This window comes from Poecilia reticulata, chromosome 9 (genome assembly GCF_904066995.2).
Source record: "Poecilia reticulata chromosome 9, P_reticulata-male-v2, whole genome shotgun sequence".
Classification (NCBI taxonomy): domain Eukaryota; kingdom Metazoa; phylum Chordata; class Actinopteri; order Cyprinodontiformes; family Poeciliidae; genus Poecilia; species Poecilia reticulata.
In genome coordinates, this window is record NC_088838.1 from 28846948 (window position 1) to 28873601 (window position 26654).

At 39.3% G+C, this 26654-nt stretch overlaps 1 long non-coding RNA gene across 1 annotated transcript in view; it reads left to right on the top strand.

Moving 5' to 3' along the window:
- Positions 1-4800, top strand: part of LOC108166588 (uncharacterized) — a 105116-nt gene extending 100316 nt beyond the window's left edge. The window contains exon 4 of the long non-coding RNA XR_014088974.1: positions 3883-4800. This is a non-coding gene — a long non-coding RNA (uncharacterized LOC108166588). The remainder of the gene's footprint in view (positions 1-3882) is intronic.
- Positions 4801-26654: the final 21854 nt, after the last annotated feature.

Sequence of the window (26654 nt, forward strand, 5' to 3'; positions counted from 1 at the left end):
TCGCAAAAGATTAACACATTTAGCCTAGAGCTTTACAATGCTTTAAAATATTCTGTCAGTGCAGAAAAGCGCTTGTCACATTTTGTAAAACTTTATCTGCGCCAGATACCACAGACTCTCTTTCCCAACTATCTGTGACAAAAAAGTGTATATATGTGAGGGTGGCAGGCAGGTATAGCAGAGTAGAGACTGTAGATGAAACTTGGCTTTGGCTTATTGTAGCTCCGGTTATAGCTGAGGGCAAGAGGTGTTGATAACCCCAGTGTGGCGATGTTATGAGGAGCAGCACTGAGCTTGTCTGATTTATCTGGTAGACCATATGTGAGGCAGATTAAAGTGGCAAACTACCAGATTAACAAACTGTTATCCTTGCTATATCTGAGGTTTAATGAAGCAAAGTGATGGCTTCTCATTTTAGTGACAAAGTAATGTGATTCACCCTCAAACTTACCACCAGATATGCATGATGGAAAAGTTTAACAGGAAATCTCTGGAGTGAGGGGGAACAACAGATTGTAGAAATGAAGGGATTCAATTTAGTTAAATGAATTCTCCGTTCCCCTCCAGGGTCTTTGAATCTGGGATTAAATGAAAGAGCTTCCTTGAGGGACTGACATGGGGTTGACTGTAGCTTGTTTACTGCTTTTTGCTAAACCCATAAAGTGTTCACAGTGGCTGTCAGTGTTGAACACTCGTAGGGGTTTGGAAAATCGCTTCCCGTTGTGCTTAAACATGGTAGGACATACTGAATATGGCTGACAAGCTCAAGTAAATTAAGCTCTGCTGTGTCATTTAGAGCATTTCTAAATGCTGAAACACAGTGGAGTGTGCAGGAGGGCGAGCAATAAACCAGAGCCAAGCTGTGGAAATCACCATTTAAATTTGTTTCCAGAATAGAGCAGTGGTATTCGTTTCATGTAATGCAGTTCAACTCAAATAAAGTCAAGAAATACACTATGATGGTTAATTTGCAATGTGAACAGGTAGGAACAACTAAAAAACAAGTTTGGGGTTCTTTCTTGCATAAGATGAGCAAAGCGTCTGTTGCAGACATCCACATTAGTAATCCACAAATTGGAACATGCAAATCGCATTATCAATATAGCTACACTGATTTGTATCAAATCTTTCTCGAGACAATATCTGCTATCTGTCTAAGCTGCTTTGAAGCTCTGCCACCTGCCCTGTGTCTCCACTGATACCATCAGCTACTACTCCTGCTGCTCCATTTCTTTATTTTAACCACCTGTCATGTTACGCGGGCTGCACAGTGGAGCAGTTGGTAGAGCCGTTGCCTTGCAGCAAGAAGGTTCTGGGTTCAATTCCTGGCCCCGGTCTTTCTGCATGGAGTTTGCATGTTCTCCCTGTGCTTGTGTGGGTTTTCTCCGGGTACTCCGGTTTCCTCCCACAGTCCAAAAACATGACTGTCAGGTTAATTGGCCTCTCTAAATTGTCCCTAGGTGTGAGTGTGTGTGCGTATGGTTGTTTGCCCTGTGTGTCTCTGTATTGCCCTGCGACAGACTGGCGACCTGTCCAGGGTGAGCCCGCCTCTCGCCCGGTACGCTAGCTGGAGATAGGCACCAGCAACCCTCCCGACCCCACTGAGGGACAAGGGTGTCAAGAAAATGGATGGATGGATGTCATGTTACGCTCAGTTCGGTGCTTTGTGGCTGCTTAGTTATCACTTACACAAAAGTCTACAGAAAATGTATCACAGAGCAGGTCACCACAAATGGAGGGCATGCTAGACATAGAGCTTGTGTCCAACTTATAAGGTTAAATGTGCAAGAGAGACAAATGTCTTCTTAACAGGTAGGTTATGGCTTCTTCATTTTGTAGGATATAGTGTTGAGTCTCGATGTGTTACACTTTATCCTTTCCCCAGTAGTGACAGCAGAAATTCCAGACTCTCAAAGTTAATCCTTGTATGTCATGCAATAAGTTTCAATTACGGAGCCTGTAATTAATGCACATGGAATGGAAATGTGTTGTTTTTAAAGTGGATAATTTCACATTCTCATGTAATAATGCATTCTTAGATTTTATTGATGAGTTATGAAATGATTACCATTTTTAATGAGACTTATTTTAACAGCAGTACTAGTTGGTTCCAGTACTCAGCTGTGGCAGAGGAAAACATGTCCTCTAACTGTGTAAGTGATCTCCTATGGATCAAAGTGTGCTTTAGAAACTCCTCAGAGTATAGAATTACACTTTCATTGGTAATTGTGATCAACAAACACAAGACATTCACATTTCAAGCTGTATTTATGAATGTCAGATGGTCTTATTGCCAACTTGTACTTTCCTTAAATGTCTGAATATGATGGGCTTAAAGTTAGTGAAACTTTTTCCCCTCAGACTTTCAAATGCTTATAAGGTAAGGCTGCCCAGGTACACATTCACTTTTGGGTTATTCTTAGAACTAATAATTTATTTTCCATTTGTTGGGGATTGCAAGGTTGCTCTGCGTAATAATTTAGCGGGACTAAATTATAGACTAAAAATTAAACTTTTAGTGGGATTGTTTTAGATTAAAACTAAATGATTAGCTGTGTTTCCATGAATGATCATAGCTGTTATTTAGTCTGACAGTTTTTATGTTTTCATAGAATGGAAACACTCTACGACAGTTACACAACCTCAGAAATGTATTAATATTTTGTCAAATATGGCGCAATTTTTGATGTATTATTGGCTGCTAAAGTCTGTTTTTGCTCTTAAAATCGTAGCACTATGGTCTGTACTGTAATGTTCCTTTTTTTATATGGAGGATCCAATATTGTTCAAATTGAGAGAATTGGGGATATATTTATAGTGCATTAATTACGCAAAAAAGTGATTGACTAAGCACTAGAGTTTTATCATCGCTTAAACAGATGGAGCCTGCATTTCTTTACATCTTGCTGGGTAGGTCACCAAGCTTACCAAAACAATTTTAATTAACCCAGATATCCACAGGGTGAGTTTCCTCCTAATCCGTATGCGCTCACGGCTGGACACCACCACCCGCTTGTGTGTTTGTTATGCAACCTCTGCTACCAGCCAGACACAACAAATACACACACACACGCAAACACACTTCTCATTTGCCCTTCCCCTGGGTTATTTAACAATCTGCTGTGAAACATTTTACACTGGTAAAATACAGCTGTTGGCATTGGAGCTTAAACTTTTTGATCTATTTTCTTATCTAGTCCTGTGTTATTTTTTTTGCAGAAGGCATAACCAGTGATGTCAAAAACAATGTCACTGAAACCTGAGGTAGAGCTTATTGGAAATGCAACATCAATAGTGGAGATTGGGCTTTGGAAACATTTCCCTCTGGTATCAAAGTGCAATTTTTGTTGAGCCACACAATATAATATTGATCTTTGAACGTCGCATGAAGGGGAAAAAAAAAAAAAAAACGAACGCAGTGGCACCAGATAGCATGTCTTCCATCAGGAGAATGCATGCTGCCGAGGGGCCAAAAATGTGAATATGCCTGATAAAATGAACAAAAATTTGATCTGAAATAATTGAAACATCTGGGTTATTCAAACCAGTTGGATTAGCTATCCCAAAGTGACCACTGAAAATAAATGTCCAACACCACTGGATTGCAAACTACACAACTGTAGCTTGCAATCTTTATATACAATTTAAATTTTCAAATGTTTTGAAATTCTGATTTCTTGACAATTAGGAAAAAAAGACACAAAAGAATTTACAAAAAATTAAGTCACAAATTTTAACTTGAATCAGGATTTAAAGCATAAAATGTTATGTAAAAAGGTGTAGCATAAACGAATCATAGGTTGTTGTGTGTCCATAGAAGTGAAAGCCATTTACCATTTACTGCACATGAACTAATTTGTTAACAATTGCATTTCTATACAGCAATTAAATCTTCACAAGTAAAACATGACGAGTCTTTCAGCCAGCTCCATTCACTACCGGTATAATTTCCGGATTATGAGCTACCACTTTTGTCACACACTGTGAACAATGGGATGGATCTTGTGTGTAGCTCTTTATCAATGGGCTTTGAAAGGCTGGACTGCTGCGTGATCAAGAGGACAGCAGTGTCAGTTCGGCAAAAGGATTTATGGCACATATACTTGTATGTTACCCTCACAAATTTTGTTAAAAAAATCTTTCTGTTTAAATATCTCTTGCTTCAATGAGGTCACCTGAAGCTTATGGTAAAGTGCCGTCTATACATGTACTTTCTTTTTCTCTTTTCAATGTAAGTGGATGAAGCTTATTTTCTGGTGCGTTCAACAGTCCAGAAACTGCAGTATGTTTTAAATGATCATCTCTTGCCAAAGGAATTAATAACGCTTTTCAAACCAGAGCAGAAATTAAAAAAAAAAAAAAAAAACATCTACCCAGCTTGTATTTTTTGTTTGTTTATTTGTTCATAAACAGTAATTATTGTGGTTGGTCAAGGGTCCATCACAGTGGACAAATTGTAATTTGAGTCTTAGCTTCATGGAAACTTTATCACTACTTTATTTCAGGACTCCTGTCATGTTTTTCTTTAGTTTTTTTTTTTTTTTTTTTTTTTTTTACTGGGATTTTGCTGTACAAATGGTTTTATTTTCAGCTGAAAAATGTGTTTTTGTCATTTTAAGAAATTATAATGTTCATTCTGTTCTGTTTTACCAAACATCTGCAAAGGTTACAGCTAAACATTGCTTTCAAACTGCCAATGTTGTGTACTCTCAGTAGTTTAAATAAAGCTATTTTCCCACCTTCTACATTTCAAAGCTTGTTTTACTTTGATCATTAAACCTAATTGTGATTATGCTGAACTTTTAGACGCATCAACTCTATAACTTTGTAAGTTTCACAAGTTTTTTGCAAGCTGGTTTCTTTTTTTTTGGTACCAGATAAAATGCATTTAAAAGAATCATTTATTGATGGATGAGAAGCACATTTAAGAAATGGTCCTGTACGTTAAGATTATGGAGGAGATTAGGGAGGCAATGTGTTGCATGTGATGAAAAGCAGCTTTATTTATCTAAATCTATCTCTGTTTCCAAAAGTCAAGAATAGAAATATGATGGATTGTGCATTCTGCCTTGGATGAATTTCAATTTTACAAGCCGGCATAGGCCCATATCAGTTGAATTTCTTTCACACAAGCCCCCCTCCTCCGCCCGTCCCCTCCACCCAGCCCCCATCATTTTCTCTGTGTCCTTCAGGTTGCCTTGCTGCTCTCTGTTCATCTCTGCTACCTCTCCTTCCTCACATACAGCCTGCCTCTCTCTTACTTTGCAGCGCTCACAGTGTTCCCTATCTGTCTGTCTCTTTCTGTTTCTCGTTCTGATCTCTATCCTCCTGAGCATGTCTTGGAGGCAAATTGTTGCAGTCAGGCAGACTGCTGTGTGTTGCTGGTCCTGTGCCACCGCACTGCCGCTGCGGTTAACCCGCCGTCTATTTATTTAGAGGAATTAAAGGATGAATTCCTTCTCAGGACCTTTGCCCTCTGAGGTGTCAGCAGAGAGCTATGCAATTGCACCTAATAAATCCACACACAACAGGTGGCGGATAAACTGATAAATATGTCTTATACCCTTACGATGATCATCTCATTTGATTTCCCTCTGCTGACCACAGCATCATGTCAGGGGACACGTTAGCACTGTGGGTTTTTGATGCAGCTCTCATGAGTGTCATTATACTTACTACTTGGCTGAGTTCATTTTTCCCCTCAGCTCTTAGCAGACCACAGGAATGATTCAATATGCTTTCTGCCATGCCGTTTGCGCGGCACATTAGTATAATCCATTTTCTATTTTCTCCTAGAGCTTTTAGTTAGGGGGCAGTAGTGAAATTGGTTCATATTCACTTGAATCATGAAGTGCATTTGCAGATGTTGAACACTACACAGCATAAATGACATTCAAACTAATTAAGTAAAAAGAAAAGCTTTTCTGTGCCACCTCTTGAGATAAGTGAGAGGGAAAAAGTGTGTGTTGGATATGTAAGATGATTTGATGTTATTACTGACTTGAAAATGTTCCTGCTGTTCGTAACATTCAACATTGAGTGTTGATAATGTAGACAGGGCAAAGACACAGACAGGTTTATCAAAACGTAGCAGCAGTATTTTTAATAACCACCATATCGAAAAAAGATTACGTGATTTTTCTGTAAAAAATATACTTCCTGTTAAGTGTTCTTTTATTTTAATTCCTGATATTTAGTGTATGTTTTTTTTTTTAACAGAGGTGCCTTGTGTTCAGGAGTGTGGTTGCAATAATTCGGTCCTGATGATGCCACAATTTGTTTGCTGCATTCATGGCTAAATTTGGCATTGCGTTGTTTTTTTTTTGTGTGTGTAATTTTTTTGGATAGATCAAAGCTTAAAAGCAGGGATGCCAACTCTCATGCTTTTGAAGTTAAACTTGAACTTTGTTTGACCAGAAAAAATCTCACTCCAAATAAGAAAAGTGGAAAAGTTAGAACTAAAACAATGATTTTCACACTGTTTGTTTTCATGACTGCTCACTCTTACATCTTCTTATAGTGGTTGGTACCATGGGTGTGACAAAACTGCATGATGCTATTAAACAAATTTTGACCAAAATCTTAAATGAATGCTTGTGTTGAATCTATGAAATGATGAATTAATGCTATTCTATAGGGCTAAATAGGATCAAGCCCTTCCATTCTGCCAAGGTATACATTTGGCATTTTTACATATTCAAATTAATGATTCAAATTAATGTAATCATATATATGTATATATATATATATAAATATATATATAAATAAATATATATATATATATATATATATATATATATATATATATAAAATTCCCTTCTCACCCTCCGCGGGTGGTCTGTTTCATCCTCTGAGCTCGGTTCCTCTACCAGAGGCCTGGGAGCTTGAGGGTTCTGCGCAGTATCTTGGCTGTGCCTAGTACTGCACATTTCTGGACTGAGATGTCTGATGTTGTTCCTGGGATCTGTTTGAGCCACTGCTCCAGTTTGGGGGTGACTGCCCCGAGGGCCCCAATGACCACAGGCACCACTGTGGTCTTCACCTTCTAGGTCTTTTCCAGTTCCTCCCCGAGGCCCTGGTATTTCTCCAATTTCTCATGCTCCTTTTTCCTGATGTTGTAGTCACTTGGTATTGCTACGGCTTTCCTCTGTTCTTTATCCACCACCACAATGTCCGGTTGGTTCGCCATTACCATCTTGTCTGTCTGGATCTGGAAGTCCCACAGGATCTTAGCTCGGTCATTCTCCACCACTTTTGGGGGTGTTCCCCACTTTGATCTCGGGGCTTCCAGTCCATATTCTGCACAGATGTTCCTGTACACTATGCCCGCCACTTGGTTATGTCGTTCCATGTACGCTTTCCCATGTACGCTTTCCCATATTATATATATATATATATATATATATATATATATATATATATATGGATGCCAAATGGATACCTTGGCAGAATGGAAGGGCTTGATCCTATATATATCCTATATATATATATATATATATATATATATTATGTTATGTATATATATATATATATATATATTATGTTATGTTATGTTATATTATATTATGTAAAAAATAGATATTGTCCAGCTCCAGGTAACAGAATATTGAGCAGTACACATGTTATTTACCTAATAAATAAAATGTATATATTGCCAAGGTAGGTTGGTAAAACTGGTTAGTTTTTATGTATTTACCTTGATCTTCACATTCAGTGGGCTTTGCTGTGGTATTTGCTGCTGCCATCCTGAAAACCATGCACCCTGCTGAGCTTCTAGGAAGCAATAAGCTGAACTCACACTGGGTGATATCTGCTTACTTTCCATCAACTCTTTTGGGACTTGCATAACTTAGAGGCAAGCGAAGGCAGGATTTAATTCTGACAAAAGACGCGCAGAAGCAACATTTGCTCTCTTGGGTTTCCGTGAAAATTTTAGCCAGCCTGTGTGACAAAAACACGCTGGAAAATAAACTGGCAATTTCCATGCAGGGGCAGAGGGCAATAGAAAACAAAACTCTAGTCACTCTCTTGGGTCCACAAAGAATGCACATTTGATGCAAGCTCCTGTTCCTTGCAAAAACTGTTGCCCTGGGGCATTCTGATGTGGGGCAGCACTGTACTTCCTCCCCTTTACCTGACTGGTAACATGAATTAATTATGCTTTGTACTGCTAGGAAAAAAAAAAACAACCATCTATATCCAAACAGCTGCAGATAATAAGTGGGGCAAAGTGCTCGGCATGGACTAATTATTATTGATGTAGATTCACTTTCACTTAGCAGCCGGATAGCTGGCCGACTGCTGATGCTCAGAAGTGGAGCACTGCATTAGATGTGCTGCTGGCGGATTTTCATGGCCCATTGAACCAGTGGAAGTGATGGTATAAATGCCCTGTCAGGTGCCACCAGTCGCCTTGTGGAGTCTCTGGTGAAATTTGGTCGACTTCCTCCGCACTCATCCTCCCTTCCACTTCAAAGCCATATGTTTATATTAAACTCTGTCACAACAGTGTGAAATCACTTCCGGTTGAATTAACTTTAACACCACCGGAGACGGTTCGTTTTTTGGGTTATTTCTGTTCTGCAGTAAAACTCCAAGTGTTTTTAAGTTTGTCTTTTCCTCCGGGTAACGAGAACAGAAACAATCTCCATGAGAAAATTTGAATAAATCATGTGGATTTTTACAGGGATGTTCCTCTCTGCTGGTGTTGTTATGTTAGTGCTGCTCATTAATATTCATGACTCAGTCAGGATTTTATTTTTATTAACCCTTCAAGCTATTTAAACAGTGCTTTAAAACATTCTTCCATCACTGTATTTGTGCTCTAAATGCTTCACTGACTGATTATGTCTTTTCCTTTTGTGTGAACACTGAGATGACCAGCGGCATCACAGCTGCAGCTACCAGAATGTGGTGCACAGAGTTCCCTGTGCACCAGAGCATGAAAATATGTACCAGTTCTAACCACTTTTAATTCATGAAAACATTCCCAATGTGACTTATCCATACAGGTGTAAAGCCTGCAGGGGAATGTCAGAATGACTGCAAGCTGAAAGTACGGACGTGGCTTTCTTTATGGGACATGCAGTTCATTGCTGTATATTGCATGCTGCAAGGGGAGAGCATCCATCTGCACGACATAAATATGAGGTCAACTTGCATACATTTTGAACTTTCCCACTTTGTGACAAACTGCAGTACATTTTCTGATGATTTTATGTTTTAGGCATGTGATGCACATCAAGTTTATGAAAACATGTTCACAAGAATGTACCATATGTTTTCAGTTTCACATTTCTCTCCCGGATATCTTGGCTGATTTCTTTTGATTTTTCAAATCTTGTCGAAAAAGAAAGCGGTGTGTTCCAGATGTGACCTTGTATGTATATATCCATACATGTGCCTCCAGTTGACTAAAATGTGTCAGTTAGCATATTAGACATTTCCAGAGTCATGACGTCATCATCAGGGGTTTCCCTCAATTGTTCAAGGAGACAGTAATAAGTCTGATTTGATTTTGAAGACAATAATAAAAAAAAAATCTTTTTTTTTTCTTAATGTGGCAAATATAAATATACAGGTGATTCTGCTGATATAAAAAAGAGAAGTTTGATCTGATTTTCACTTCAGACAGAATTAATGACTTTTTTACTTGTTGCATGTAAGCTTATGGTTGAAACTTTAGATAGTATTATTTAAAACTGGTATTTGAGAACAAAAAAGTTTCAAATTTAGTTAACGTAATTTTAGTTACGATGGATTTTACCTCTACGTTAATCTCCAAAAATGTTATTGACATTTGGCAGAATAAATGATAAAAAGATTTACTTTTTGCCAAAAAATATCTAATTTGAGAAAATGTCTTAGTTGTGTTTGTGCTACAAACCAGTGCTTTTCACTGCATTTTTGAAAGGTCTAGTCTTGAGTAAAAAATTCAGTAGTTTTGTAAATGTGACAAAAGGTCATGATGACAATGTTTTTTGGAAAAAAGAGGCTTCTAAAAGCTATGAATTACTCATTGACAGGTTGCTATGCATAACACCTTCAGCACTAAAGGTATGATTTGAACAAAAATGCAAGGTTTTTAAAGGTAAACCCACTCTGAATGGGTTTACCTGGTTCCCCCTTTCTGCACCACCAGTAGAAAGCAAAAAACAAAAACAGCAATCGCCATCTTTGAGTCACAGGTAATAACAATCTCAGCAAAGCTTTCCAATCTTGGTGGGCCGACTCAGAGCCTTGCCAAATTAAGGACCTGGGAATTACTCCTGGCACCGAATAATGATGAGGCGGTCCCTATCAGGACAAGGAAGACTGTTTATAATGAGATCGTAAACATATGCTCGTGCCAGCACAGCAGCTTCCTGTCAGCTTAATTGGCTCGATGTGAAATTTTAGCCCTTGTTGGTCCTCTCCGGAGGAGGAGGGGTGCATGGAGGGGAAAAGTGCGAAAGGTGTATTCCGACATTAGTGAGACGTAGATGGAAGGAAACAAATACCAGTGTAAACACGTACAAACTGATGTGATGATACATGATGTATGGACAGGGGTTTGCAAACAAACACACCTGGCAACATCCAGCCCAGTAAACTGGTATTTGCATGGAAAATGTTGACCCATTATGCATTGTCCTGGCCTTTGAAAATCACTGTGATAGCTGAGCAAAACAGGGTGCAATATGTAATGAATTGGCAAAATAATGGACAAAGTATGATTTATGCACTTTTCTGAGTCTAATCAGACTCAGTGAGGCTGGATGTGGCCTGGAGAGTGAGGCAGTGAGCAGGGGTTAAATTGTACTAACCTCTGTCTGTTAAGCTGCTAGTGGGAACAATTTGGAAGTCAAGAAAAACACAGATGCTATTAATCATCACTCTGCACATCTCGCATGTGTAGGCATGAAGACGGTAACGCCCCAGCTGTCTATATAACTCCTTGACACAACGCTCAATGACCCCGAACTTCAATATGTTCAACTCATTCCACATTACCTTATTCAAACTGACTGCACAGACTAGCACTCAGCTGTATTGTGAAAACATTAGCATTCGCTGTGGTTGTAGCTTTCATTTATTTTGGATTGTGGGGCCAAAAAAAAAACCCAGAGAGGAATATTTTCATCTGTCTTATCAAATTAAATATTGAAATCTTTCTTACTCTCAAACTGCCTTACTCATTCATAGTAAGCAACATTTACAAACTCCAAAAAAGGCAATAATTTAATTTTACTGTTAATTTCACCCAGATAAGGAGGCTGTTTTTTTTTTAAATCTCTATAATCTTCACAATATCAAGGTGTGAATTCTTGCAATTGCACAGGACTGCTGTTGTGTAAACTTTAGGATACAAATGTTTTCAAGGGGCTTGCAGTCACACTTTTCATACAAATATTATATTTAGCTGGCTGAATTGACCTTAATCCCCACAGATACATAATTTAGTGACCGAGATGCTGTAACGCAGCTGAAACTCCCCTTTAAATTGAAATAACAGCAAATAATGCAAATTGGGGAGCAGTAGAAGAAGAAAGTGATGTTTCTCTGCTTCAACACACCTGGGTCAAATAACAAGGTCACCAGCAGGACTCTGAAGAACTTGACGGTGCACTGAGGAGGTGATTCAGCCATTTGACTCAGGTGTGCAGAACCACTCCTAAAGGTTGAGGCCTGGGTTTGAGGATCGCTGCTGTACGCCACTCTCACATCTGTGACAGGTCACACAGACGGTCCCCTCCAGCTGCAGTGTCAAAGACGATGTTATAGTTATCATTCACTGTGGGCAGAAATCAAACCCGATAAACCTGAGAGCCTGATAAACGGTGCATCTAGAATTTCTCTTACAAACACACACAGACTGGAATTATTTCTAATAGACAAAACGAGACAGCTGAATCATATCTGTGATTATTTTATGAATGATTATCATGACAATGATTATGAATTTAATGCTTTAAAATAGCATCTTCCCTCCACTCTGCCATGCCTTCCTCCTCTGCTGCAATCAGCACAAATCCACTCACCTGTGACCCGCTCTGTTTAAATGCTCTCCAGCCTTCTAGTCTACCTGCTTATGAAACACTTCTGTCAGGACATCCAGAGGTTTTCCTTGCCCTCATCTGATCTCCTCTTTGCGACCTAGATTTTTTTGTCCTAGATTTCTCTGCCTTGCCCTCATCCGACTCCTACCAAACCACACTGATCTCCGGACCTTAACCTTGTTTTTATGTCCAGACATCTGAGCTCTGCCTTTCTCTTGGATACATAATGAGATCTTTGCCTTCTCCTGTTTCACACTCTGGATTCCAAAAATACTGCCGACAGGTTTCACTCGGTGTGTGAGCCTAAAAAAAGCCTGGCCATGACTCTGTTTCCATGTGACGTGTTACGACGTCATCACCCCGCCGTGCTGATCCGGGTTTCTCTCTGGAGAGGAACTTCACAGCATGCAGGCTGAAGAGGATGTGTCTGGAGACAGACACTCTCTTTAGGATTCCTGGCGCTGACGAGTTTCTTGAGGAGCGTTCCATCAGGATCAAAGACCTCATGCTAATCATAAAAAAGTTGGTGCATTTCATTTTGAGTCCTCTGAAATTCGCTTACTCTTTAGCAGTCTCTAACTTGTTCTCCCCCCCCTTCCAGAGTTTCTGGTGTGCTCCTGCAAAGGTTCCCTTATGTCTGCCGATTTTAGATTTAAAATAAATCTTTTTAAACATACTCTGTCTGGCTGAATTTTCAGGTTATTTTGACTGGCTTATTACAGGATTGCAATGATAATTTTCATGTTTATGGCATTTCAAAATTTTGTTTGGAGGAACAGAGGATCTCTGGCAGATTTTCTGACGTCTTGTGTGAAAGTAACGTGTTCCAGGCTTGTTGAGCGACGTCATTCAAGGTTTAAGTATCATTTGCAAACAGATGTACCTGGAAACGGTTCTGATCCAGCACTGGAGCTGTCGTTCAGGTTTCTTCCTCACTGGAGAAACATCTCGGATATGGAAGTAGGATTTTAAAGCTGGGATCCTCAGTGTTGCAGAAAAAGAACAAAACGTGTGAGGCTTCAAGCCAACAGATGTGTCATCATGCTCCAGTCTCAGTTGTGCACAGAATGATTGTTGGGAAGATTTTTGTTTCATCTATGCTGCCTGTTTGTCTGACTGACATTTCTGAGACTTTTATTTTCTGTGTCAATATTCCTCAGGCAATTTTTATGCAACTTCTGCAAAAAAACATCTGGTCCCTCGTCATCCACTTGTAAAATCACATTTGACTCAGCCCACCAAGTAACCCTGTTTCTGTTCTGTGGTTAACACATGGTGGTGGGCAGAGAAAGAAAACACTTTTCTGAGCCAAACATGTCAAACAGACTGATGATGAAGAGCTGAACTGTTATCCTGCTTGATTGCTGACGTCCAGAGAGCAAGAAAATGATAACAGTCAAAAGGTAAAAAAAAAAATTCTGTTTAGATATGGAAGAAGGAAGTCAAACTCTTCCTCCTTTTTCCTCCCTAGATAGGATAAAAAAAAATAACCAGAAGTTTGGAGTTCTTCTCCTACAAGGTTTCAAGATGTTGATGTCTTTGTAACCATAAATGTCATTATAGGCTGGCAAACATTGTACTTTAGCAGCCCTTTTATCTCCACCAGAATAGCTTGTGCTCATGTAGTTTACTTTAGTTTTTTTTTTAGTTTTTTTTATGGTCAGTAAATAAAGTAAATATTTGATTCCATGAATTGCTCAGGAATTTTCATATCTTTTGATAATGTTTTCTCTACTACTGAAAATGAAGCAGTTATGTGACATAATTTCAAGCTAGTGCTTTTTTTGAATGTATAATTGTTTTCCTTCCTTGAGAAGGTAAAATAATTGACAGACTGGCTGATGGGTAAATATAAGGGACTGTTTGATACTCTATGCAGCAGCATAATTTAACATCAGCTAAACCTCACAGTGAGTGATGCTGACAATGGGATGGAACAGAGTGAGTAAAATACAGTTTAATCACAAGCTGATATCTTAACAATGAAGCTACATTGACATGTTTTCCAGTTTTAAATGTAACTGCATTTTACTGAGCCTGTAGTTTTTCCTTCTCCAGGATTACGTTTTGTTATGAAGTGGTGCTACACAGATAAACTGAATTTAATTGAACTGTTCACACCATACTGAGCACTTAATGGGGTGATTTAGGACAGGAGGACCCAGACATACTCCCCACTCCGTATTGACCGGGTTTTATAGTGCAATATTTACATTGCAGTAGGAGATTATGCATGTTAGCACATTCTATTTCCCCTGTGCTGGCATTTATGTCGGGCCTCTTTGGCTGCACAGGCGGGTGATATTGTTCGCTGCTAGTCATCTGGAATTAAAGCTCCTTTCAACCAGTGAAGTCACCACCTGTTTGTAGTGACGGAGAACGGATGAGCCTGTGAGCACATCTGAAATGTTAACTACCTTTTAAACGTACCATGATGCTTTGCTGCACAGAAACGGGGCACTTTTGGAGCATGTTAATAGTCTGTTCTCGTAACACCCAGGGACTGAAATATTATCTACACGAGCAGACATGCTTATCAGTTGCAGTTGGCGCCTAATTATTCATTAGAAGATTGCTCTACAGACATGTGTCGGATAAGTTCGAGGATTAGCTTTTCTGAATTGGGCACATGTGTGAAATACATGTAAAAACAGGCGGTGGCATCAGTGTGTCATCATCTTTTTATATCCCACCTCTCAATATTTAAATATTGTTGAATGAATTATTGTATTCATTAAACAATATTTGGTGATAGGTTTGGCCACTGTTGCATTAAATTCAATAAAGCCACTATTTGATGTGCTGTGGAAGTGACGGCCATGGAGAGTCCTACTTGTCCTACTCGCTCTTCTGTAACAGAGGCTGTTTTCACAGTATGTCAGCATTGTTCTGTTTGCTCATGAAATTACAACTTTTTTGTTGTTTTTTTTTTTCTGGAGAGTTAAAATATATTTGAAAACAATAATCTATAACACCATCTCCTTCACCTGTAACATTCACATTCATGTGCAGCTGCAGGTTTATGCCGCCTTCTAATCTCTAACTGCGTAGAAGTCAAATAAAAACGGTGAACATTGACATTTTATTGCAGCTTTAAAGGCTGAGAATTCTTAACACATTCGACATGGCTGCCACAAGAGACAATGTCACCGCAGAGTTTATGATGAACAATAAAAAGATGATTGAATGGAGATGTGATGTAAGGCTGTACACATTCACCGGTCTCACATTTACTGCACATAGTGAATGTGAGACCACCAGAGGGTTTTTTTTTTCTTTATAGATGCATCTTGTGCAATTGTGTTAGTCTTTGGCATAAATCTGGAGTATTATTGGTGGATTTTTGTTGCATTTGGTGTTTCTTGCATTTGGTATATACACTTACCTCTATTCTATGTGCTTCTTTTTTTAGTATTTTCATTTATATGTTTCACCAATATGTCGTTTAAGTGGTCACCTATTTTTTCACTTTTATTTTTTCTGTGGTCAGCCATTTTTGTCCCAAAAATGCATCAAACCTTGTCACCTGTTCACCTGCAGTTCATCTGTAATCCTCCTCTTCCCCATCCAGTGATTAGTCTACACAGTCTGCATACAGCCCATATCCTTTAGCTCTACTCAGATCTTTCACAGACATCAGTAGGAAGTAAGAAAGCACTGCGCATCTGCATTTTCCCATTAAAACATTTTTTTGTAAAGGATTCAATAGTCTATGTAAGTGGAAGAACATTTATAAGGATGTCACCTGGTCTGGTGCCTTTTTGCCCTGCTTTCTTCCTGAAATGTGCTGTACAAAAAACTTTACTTGACTTTTTATATCTCTGTGTCCATCCGTTCCTCTCTTTTCTCAGATAAGCTTCCACTTTGTATCACTTTTTAGTGTCGAATGACAGCAAGCTCTGGGTTTCCCCCTGTGGTTCAAAAGGGCAGGAACAGAGGCCTGATTATTTCAAACTGATTAACAGACAATGCCCAGCCTTACGCACACACACACACACACACGCACACACACACACACACACACATGCACACCCTGCCGGAGGCCAGCAAATGAAGCAGCTTATTGACAAATGACATGCCGATCAAAGAAAAAAAAAAGCCACCCACATGGGGGCTTAATGGATGTTGATCTGCTCTCCCTCCATCAAGTCCACAGCTCTGCTGTTTTGTGTTTGACATTTTAAAATGATCCTGCACAGATATGTTTTGACTTATTTTTTTACCCCTCTTTTCATCTCTTTTTTTTGAATGCCCCCATAATTCTTAGTTTTCTACAGACTGTCCCTTTTGAAGCCACTGAAACTCAGTTAACAGAAACCTTTGGGTGGGTTCCATGGTACCCTCCTGGATGAGTCGTTGAGATGGTTGTAGAGCAATTTTAATTTTGGCTTTCACTTTGGTTCTGTAGAATATCAATCAGTTTAGGTGTTTTAGCTTACTTCATGTTATCAGACATATTCTATCCAGGTGTTTTCCTGATTTTAAAGATAAAAAACAAAACAAAAAAACAATCAGACCAACCAAGGTCCGATTACTGGTGAAATTCAGCTCAACCTCAAAACTATCAGATTAATCAATAATTTCACGAGATTCCTTTTCTGGCATCTCCAGGTTGGTGTGGGTAGGTTTTTTTTTTTTTTTTTTTTTTGTTTTTACCCCTGAATAAGCTAAGTCACAGTTCAAAATGGGCCTTTGTATTAGGATGATTGTCTGATCTCAAAATGTTTTTCAAGTCCTAAAACATTCAAGTGTCACAAAAAAGAAGCAAAAAAGAAATCTGTTGGGACAGCACCGTATGAATACAAGGGTCCAGCAGAATGTATCCAGACCTTAAAAAAATGCATTGACCTTCAAAAACTCCTGATAAAAAACGTTTATTTCAAACAGTTTTCAGACCATTCTAAGTCTAAAGTCAGAGCTTGTTACCAGGCAAAAAGTTGACTCACTTTGTTGAAAGCATCTGAGAGTGCAGCAGGTATCAACAGCAGAAGATACAAGACGTCCCCCCCACTGAAAACATGGAGGCTGAAGATAATGAGACTTCCTCTGATTCCTCGCTATCACATTTTGTTCTTCTCAAGACTTTTAAATCATTCGTTTTTACTTTGCTCCTGAGGAACCAGCTTCTCTTCCAATATTTTGAAATTGATCAGTAGTTCCCATGGCTCAGCGTCTTCAAACATTTTAATTTCAACTTCAGTTGCTTTCTGATTCAATTCTGGCCAGTCCCTGAACCCTATAAATACAAAGTGCAGAACAGGCTTCAGAAAAGTTACACAAGTGTAATAGAGAAAAGTCGAGGTTAAATCATCATGTACAGCAGCTGAGCATCATCTGCAAGGCATGTTTTGAAGAAACAGCGGAAAAAAAACAAGCAAATGTGATTGATTAAGCTCATTTTTATTTAGAACAGTTTTCAATAATTTCCAGTGACATGTATAGTAGTTATAAATCCTGTTAGCTGCAGCTAAATGCTTATACAGCTTTAGGTAGGTGAAGCTGTAGCTTCACATACAAGAGGGGCAACCAATATTAGTTCTCTGTTTGTCTTGAAAAGCATCTACAGGTAAAACTTATTTCTAATTAACTCTTCAGACCAACTTACTGAGGTGTGGAGCAGCATTGGGCTGTGATAGCAAATCAATCTGTACTAACAAGGAACCTTTTTGTTTATGTGGCTAATTAGGCACCATCTGAGATCATGTTCATGGAAATGTAAGTGCTCTGATGACTCAAAATGAAGCAGGTCATGTTAATACCCCAAGGAAAAATAATGATTGCATCTGCTGGTGTCTCTGCTTCCTGTCTCCAAATCACATGTACCAGATAAAGAAATGAAATGTGCAGTGTAAAACATTTATACACTTGCTTAGCACATGCAGAAGTGTTAATCAAGATATTTTTAAAATAAATATTTATTTCTGATTCCGGTTATCTCCTGGTTTCATCTCAAAGCAAGTATAAACACGAACCTCTGTATCAGTGTATTATTATATCAGATGTTGGCATACAAAACTAAATGGCATAGTGTCCTTGTTAACCTCTTTTACTGATATTTTAATCAATTAATGACCAGTGTAAATGTAAAAATATATCTATGAGAGTAAAAAACTTTGAGTTCAAATGTCAAGGAGGGATTTCGTTCAACGCCAGCGGCCTCAGCAATTTCAGTTCGGCCCTGAGTGCAGGTGGATCATCTGCATTTAAGTAATCATTTTATATTTAACACACCACATTGATTCAAATTTATTTTATTTTATTTCAAGATTTGTTCAAGACATGAAAGCAACTCTCATTCAAAACTTTATGGAACTTGTGAACGAAAATGATTTGATAAAAAAAAAAAAAACATGTTCAGATTTTTATTTTTTATCTTGGAAGATGTCAAAAAAGTTCAAAGTAATCAAATCTTGATCTGAGGATACAACGTTTAAACCTCCACAAAGGCAAATTGTTTAATACAGAACTAAATTAAACTGCTATGGGTGAATATAGGTCCATACTTTTCAAGCTAAATTGGCCAACCATATGCCAAAATATGCCCACATTAGGATAAAGTAATGGAAATAATAACACCAGATTGCTGTGGGCCACCCTGCTAGCAAAAAAAAATCAAATGTAGCATCGATTGTGTTCCCTCCATCATGTTTCCCTGTTAGAAGAAGGACATTCTGGCGTCAGGAGAGGTCTGTCGGTTGCTTTTATTAGATCAACGGTGATTGACTTTCTCATAAGTGGCTGATTGCTTGGATGGTTAATGCATGGGAAGATTAAATAATTGATTTGTAGAGTAATTGGTGCATGCATGTATTAATGATGGGGATTTTTGCCACCATGGAGCAAGCCAACAATGACACGGGGAAAAATCTTTGAGATGTTTACTCAAAATTGTGGCAGCAGCTCCCTGGTACTGTATGTGAATCTGTAGAAATGAGATGAAAGCAGGTTTGTGTGGTGTCAGCACAGAGCACCTTCACATGCCATGCCTTTTCAGAAATAGCTGCACTCTGACAAACGTTTCTTCTTTCTCTCCCACACCTAACCCCTGTCCTCTACTGTGTGATGAGCAATGCAAAATGATGATGCATCGCTTCAGCACCTCTCAGAATTCAAAGCTTGTACTTTCACCATCCTAAACTTTGCTCTATATGTAGCCTGGCAATGTGCCAGTCAGGCGTTATAAATGTTCACAGCGAAGCCTGGGGCTGCTAATGAGCTAGTAAGCAGTGGAATCCTCAATGGAGACTAAGATGGAGATGAATCCCCGGACTTCCAGACTGAGAACACCCACTCACATCTGCAACATCTGCTTCGTGGCTCAGTCGGAGCCCCTCCCAACTGCTGCAAAACCCCACAACACCCCAGCATCTCCTCATCACCCCTCCCCTAAGCTTGCACACCCACGCGCTCCTGACATCCGCTCACACACTACTGATACTGTCAAACGCCTAAATGCCAGACCACCTTCCACCTACCGACTGCGGAGCCCCCTTCCCCCCTCCTCTGTGCACAGAGAAAGCCAGAGGAATACAAAAACGCTATTCCACACATTTGTGGGAACTTATACGCTGCTTGTTGTCGTTCTCTTTGCTCTCCATGTCTCAAACCTGTTCCTTAGCTCCAACTTCATTTTCTCCAAGCAATAGCTGACCTTTTTAACATTACTCCTACGTGCCACAACGTTATTCACTTTAGACCCATTGTTAACATTTCTCCAGAGCTGGTTTTCATGAGGTTGAAGCTATTTTGCTCATTTTCCAGACTCTGGCTTGTTGAATGATGAAGGTTTTATTTTATTTTATTTTATTTTATTTTAAAAGCCTATTTCATACTGTATAAAATAATAAATGATGTATTCATCTAGAAAAAAAATTGTTATACATACTGGTCGCTACAATTTTAATGCAAAAAACAAGAAAAGTCGTAACCTGAATTTAAAATTTCCATCAGATTTCTGTACCCATAGATTGCCTTTGGGCCATGAAAGAGCTGGAGTCTGTCCCTGTAGCGAGCACGTAAAAGGAATGGAACACCCTGGACAAATCACTAGTCTATCACAGTACTGTGATCTGTCATTTGTGAGTGATCCCACTCATTAGAGAGGACGAGGTGAGCCCACTTTTGTCATGGAATACCAAATCTACTGCTGCAATCTAGCATCACATCATTATGTCAAACAAGGAAGCGATGGGGTTTTACAGTGAGTACAGGTCAGGTGCAGAACTGGACAGAGAGCTCAGTGGGAAAAAGCAAAGACATTAGCAACGTTAGATGGATGGATGGACCCTGACCTTTATTTATTTGATTTAAATATGTATCTATATGTATATATACATTTGAACGAAAAGGTTTTTTTATTCAGAGATGTGTATAAAATGTTAAATGCGTATTGTTGCAGCATTTCATGAAAACAGAATGTAACCTGCATGTGTCACACAAACCATTCATAATAGGATAAATATGAGGCCTGAAGTCATTCTAAAAACACAGTCACACTAAAAAAAGAATCATTTAGAAGCTGTGTGAGCTTCTAAATGATGAGCTTCTGTGTCTCAGAGCCAACACAGAGAACTGAGACAAACAACCGTGCAAGCACACATTCGTAGCTAATGGTAATTTAAGGATGGCATTTAAATGAACATGCATGCTCTGGGACTGTGGGAAGGAGTACCTGGGGAAAACTGAAGCATGCGTGGAAAGAAACTGAAAACTCTACACAGACAAATCTCAGCTGATATTGTAACTATTAACTTTCTTGTAGTGATGTAAAGGCAGCAATATAGACCCAGCAAACCTATACTGTCTATTGTCTGGGTTTTCATCCTCAACAGGCTACCAGGTAACCTAATCTTGACTTTGACAACTGAAGACATCTAGAAAACATCGGGTGGATGGTGGACGGTTCTTTGCCGTATTTAAAATGTTTGACATTTGTCATGTATAAGCTGACACGCACTAGCAGCTTAAAGTGAGTGTAAGAGTCTCATACTGATCTACATGTTCCTGCCGTATTCATCAAATAGTTTTTCCTTCTTATTTAATTATTATTCAATCAAAAGTAAAAACCATATACTTTGAAAATTATACACAGATCTACCTTATACTTACGCATACTTGCAATTCTGGAAGTATAATTTATGGCTGATGTCAGTTACTTTGATCCTTTCACATATTGGTGGCGGTGTGGTGAGGAATGACGAGCAGGCAGAAGGCAGGTGGACGATGTGGAAAATGTTTTTAGTCTAATTTGACCACTTGCAGAATCATATCTCATGGAAACACTTGATCCCAAACAAAGTAAGAGGACTAAGCATACGGCTGAAGAACGGAACAGCAATACAGAACCAAATATTGAGCGCTGGCCTCCTGAAAAAAGCAGGAGGCATTTATGCTGGGTGTGTGTACAGAATGAAGGTCAGGTGGAACAGCTGAGAGGGAACCAGCTCTGAGTCAGGCTGACTGAACTGGGAAAACAAGGATAAAGGAAATTATAACCAGGTTGAACAAACACAAGAGTGACAAGAGATGCTAATCTAACTGAAGAATAAACTGAACATACAAAACTCTAAATCCATCTTTTACATCATGAAAGAACCTTTCTTCATATAGAATTATGTTGTTTTGAAGTCTAAACAAATATCATGGCACACAACAAAGTTATACATTACTCAATTAAATGACATTGATATAATCTTCTTAATCTTTTATTAGGCAGTATAGTAAAGATGAAACACAAGAAATGTGAAAGTGGCTTGTAGTCTTGGGAAAAAAAAGGGATTATTTTACAACAGCTGGGGAATACATAAAAGATTGTTTTTGTTTTTAATGCACATCCAGAAGTGATTATTATCATCAAACTGAATGAGGTTTATTTCCACCTATTATGTCTTAATCCTATGAGATACAGTGGTTCAGTCTTTAAAGAAAGGTGTACAGGTGCATCTGAATAAATTAAATTATCTCAAAAAGTTGTAAAAGGGAAACTCACATAACTTTTATCCCTACATACACAAAGATTATAGAAATTAAGCAATTATTTTCTTTGGGCCGCAGCTGATGAAAATCCCAAATCTATGTTCTCACAAAATTAAAACATTAGATGAGATTTAAATGAATTCTTAAACACAGAAATGTTACGTTTTGACTCTGCATGGCCTGCACAATTGAGGGGAGGACTGTTGACACAAAGGTTGTCCCACAGACACTCAATGACCCCCTCAGTGGGGAGGGTAAGCCACAAAAGGTCACTGCTGTATTAGAGTTGTACCCACGCATATTAATTAAAAGTTAAGCAAAATCAAAACGTGTGGCACCAAAAGGAGGCAAAGCATATTCAAGAGCTTAGGGGAGATTCAGAAGACTTGAAACCCAGAGGAAGTTGGTACAAGAGCCAGCACAAGCAAACACATTCAGGACAGGGTGCAGTTTTGTCAAGTAATTCCTGAGCAAGAGACAACAGGAGCATATGTTTGGCTCAGACATGGGAGGGAAACAAAGGCCTGGACTACACACACAGAACAAAAGTGACTGGGAAAAACTCTGAATCCCAGAATTCATGCACAACTCCCAGGAAGGTGGAGTCACAGCTGGAATCCCTGTGATATCACAGAGGCATATCCCTAGCAGTTTTCTTCCTCTTTGCCTACAGCTTCAAAGGCTGCAGCGGTGAGGACGCACACATGAACGTCTGGATCTCGCCAGCCGTGTAAAGGACTGCATCTTCAAAGAAGCCTTGGATCTTAGGTAAATTACAGTCTGGTGTTTGTGTATCCAGAGACTGTACCCCAGCTGAAAATAAGCAGTTCATCCCACCTGCAAAAACACTGGGCCACATTTTATTGTGCTTGGTTTTGTGATGCTGAATTGCTTGAGTGCCAAGAGGTCGCTGACCCTGATGTAAATGTTTTGTGAAGTTGATGACTGAGAAAAAGTCACTTTACTCCAGCAACATGAGCTTATTTTATTTTATTGGTGTTTCCCTTCATCTCCTCAACAAAGCCAGCACAAAACTTGTCAACATATGAAAATGCTATATTGTGTCTCCATTATCTCAGTTGCTAATGTTCAATTAGTTTCACCATTAGTTCTGATGCTAAATTTTCTTTCTACACGACCCATGCCGTTCACATAGCGACTGGTCTTAAATCAGTGCCAACACTTATTAATATTGGTATTAATGGGAAGGTACATATGGGACCTTAAAGGGTTGCCAAATTGTGATGAAACAACTACTTTGTTATTGAGCTGAACCATTAATACAGGATGCAACGTCATTATGCCTATCATCTTATTTTTCAAACATTATTAAAGTAGGATGAAGTTTTGTTTTCCCTGCTGCTTTGCACCGTGAACTGTTTTTTTTTTTTTTACTATATATCAATTACGTAATTAGTCCATTACATTTCATTCAGACATCAAAATTCCTGCGTCTACAGGAAACCTGGAAAGTCGATTGAATATCAATAGGAAAAGGAGAACACAATGAATTAAGAGTAGAGATATTCATAAAAACTTGCTGATTTACATACAGTATATGAAACTGTGCTGCACGTGGCTTTCAGTAATGTCGGCAGCACTCATTTCCGCTAGGTGTTGGAATAAAAGAGATTAGTCTTGTATGATTGTGTGTGAAAGAGGGGGAGGATGGGGCAGGAAGTGGGACAGAACTATAAAAGCTGCGGGGATTAGTGGAAACACTGCATCAGTTTTATGTGAGACTGGGGTTAAGAGGGAGCATAGGTGACGGGACGCGCGCGCGTGTGTGTGTGTGTGTGTGCTTGTTTGTGGGGGAAAGGCGAGAGAGGGGCCCATCGCCGAGGAAGACCAACAAACAGCTTTCTATATCTTCCTCCAACACAGCTCAAGGTCAGAAGTGCTTTGTGCTGCTGAGACTGGAATCTGTGTCGACGGCTGCCCAACTAATATCTTTTGTTTTGTTATTATTGTCTATCAAGCACTGTGTCCCACAATCCTCTGCAGTGATTAAACAGCTGAAAGGGAGCGTGAATTGGGATGATAGGATTGAGAATGACAGGAATTTATATGTGAGCCTGCGTGTCGGAGAATATTTCGGGGTTGTGAGTAGAAAAAGACGGCGAGGCAGATCCGCAGACAAAGGCAGATGCGCCTTGATGGTTTGTGAGTGCATTGTGTTTGCTTTTAGAGATAGTCGCGTTCACCTCAGCGACACCTCATTGCATCTTGAGAATGAAGCTGCGGGGCCATCGAGAGAGATTCCCTGAGCAGCTTCTGTGTCGAGGAGAAATACAAAATGTTTAAGCTTATTCTATTAATGATCTTCCCTGTATATATATCACTGTCAAACAAGCATAAAAAACTGTTGCTGCTGTGTCCCCTCTGCTTGTTGGCTTACATGTGGGTAACCAAACACAGGATTACCATTTAAAAACCAAGGAGGAGCAAAATCTCTGAACAAATGTCCCTTGAAGAGTTCAGTGCCTCCCAAAAGCGTATACACCCTTGTTAAAAATGTGTATTTTACAACATATAGATATTTCTCCAACACTGATGGAAAGATAAGAAGGAAACTAATCATGGAGTCTGCCAATAGGCTGATGGCTACATGGAAGGAGTTAAACTAATTTCTGCCAACTGTTGTGTACGTGTGTGTGTGTCCAAATGTGACATTAATCTCCTGCTTTCTCCTAATGCCTGGCCTAGGAAGAATACGGTATGCCAAAGTTTTTCTTCCAAATAAAAAAAAAAAAACATCCCGTTACTCATAAGAATGCAGAGAAATAGTCTAAATCCTTATTAATGTTGAACAATCTCATTAGAAAGTGGCTTTCAGAGCCTGTGAAGCAATCAATCCCACAGTATGGACAGAGAGGTTCAGAATCCTTCATAACCCTGACAGGTTTAAAGTCATTCTAATGTTTGTTTCAGTTTTGAAATGACACAGACATTTCTCTAAACACAATACTCCGTAAAAGTGAAAAAAAAAAATACAATATCCACAGTGGTCATATCTAATATCATAGGGTCAATGTTCTTTTGTGTGGTTAAAAACACATGCAAACCGTCTGCTAAGTCTAAACCTTTGAGGCACAGACGGAACATTTTCATTTGAACTTTTGTCTTAAATGGTAAACAGCAACAATACAGTTGAATTGTTATCACAAAGCAGTGAATCTACTACAGATCTCCAATCAAGTAGCAATAAATGTGACAGAGTGTGGGATCCAAGAAGGAGGGAACTGGCTATAAGGCCTACTTGGGACATGGAAGACAGAAAACAATGGGTGTGAGGCAGATCTGTGAAAGTGAAATTGTTTTCCGGGGACAGATTTGTAAACTGTCGGAGCAGCTTGTAAGCAGCTTTCACTCAGATGAGACACAGTCGGCAAGAACGACAGAGTCATACATCTGCCAGCTTAGAAGAGCTTTCAGCGGAAGAGTTTGGTGAACTTACAACTAATATTTCGAAGTTGCCGTGCTTTTTTCTTCCCTGATGGAAGTGAAACATTCCTCCCAGACAGGTTCATTTTATGTGCAGTGTGTACCCTTTGCTGCTCACTGGAGCTTACAGTATATCAGTGAAATGTGGGTATTAGCAGTATTTTGCCGGAGACTTGAGGGAGCAGAGTGCAGCAGGCAAGTCTGCAATGATGATCTTCGCCATGAGTGATAATGAGTGTTCAGGTAATCCCCACCTGGAACCACTAGCGAATGCACAAGCTAACAAACATATAATTCTGGCACATTAAAAGAACAAAAAGACACCACGCAAAAACACAAGCCCTGACGTCTTATCAGCGTTGGACTTGAGCAAACAGGGAAATCAGAGGAGCACAATCATGGCCCCATCTTGCCAAACGTATGGCACTGCAAAGGTTGTTAAAGCGATACTCCCCTTTCTCCTCCACCTTTTCCTCTCCTAACAGCTTTTATGTTTTATCACACAGGCAATCGGACAGATAGAGTCCTGAAACCCTTCCTCCAGCTCTGTAATGGGTATTGCAGACTGTGGGCCTCGCTAATGCAGCCCCTGAGCCCCGGCCCCGCTTAGCAGGAGTCATCCCTGAAAGAAAACGAAAGGGTAGATAGCAGAGTGTTAGGTAAGTGAGGATAGATGATCACTGGAGGTCCATGCGAGTGAGGGAGGTAGGAGGGCAGAGTTGGAAATGTTTTTACAATCACGTCAATGTGTGCGTTTCGCTCCTGTTCAGAGTCAATTTGTCCATTTTCCACTTCCTACCCCCATTTAGTATCAACACAATGCCTTTTCATCCCTAACTACTTCTATTTTGTAAGCATAAACAAGACTTTTTAATGCCTTACACAGCTATGGTTAAAATGACAGTTTTAAAAAGTGATAAAAACTCAAGATTGTTTTATCTCCATATATACAAATACATGGGAAACATATTTCCTGTCAAAAAATATCTTTCTTGATCTAAAGAAAACGTGAAAGAAACAGCAGTCGCTTCAAAACAGTAGTAGTGCCTGGATATTTCTTTACAAACTCAAATATTTACCACATAGCCTAAGAAAATGCTCTGAAGATACAGCTTTTTTGGGGATCGGTAAACTACTACACAGATGTTTAACTGTTTTAGAGAGTTGCTTCAGATCTGTGTTGCATGGTGCAGACCC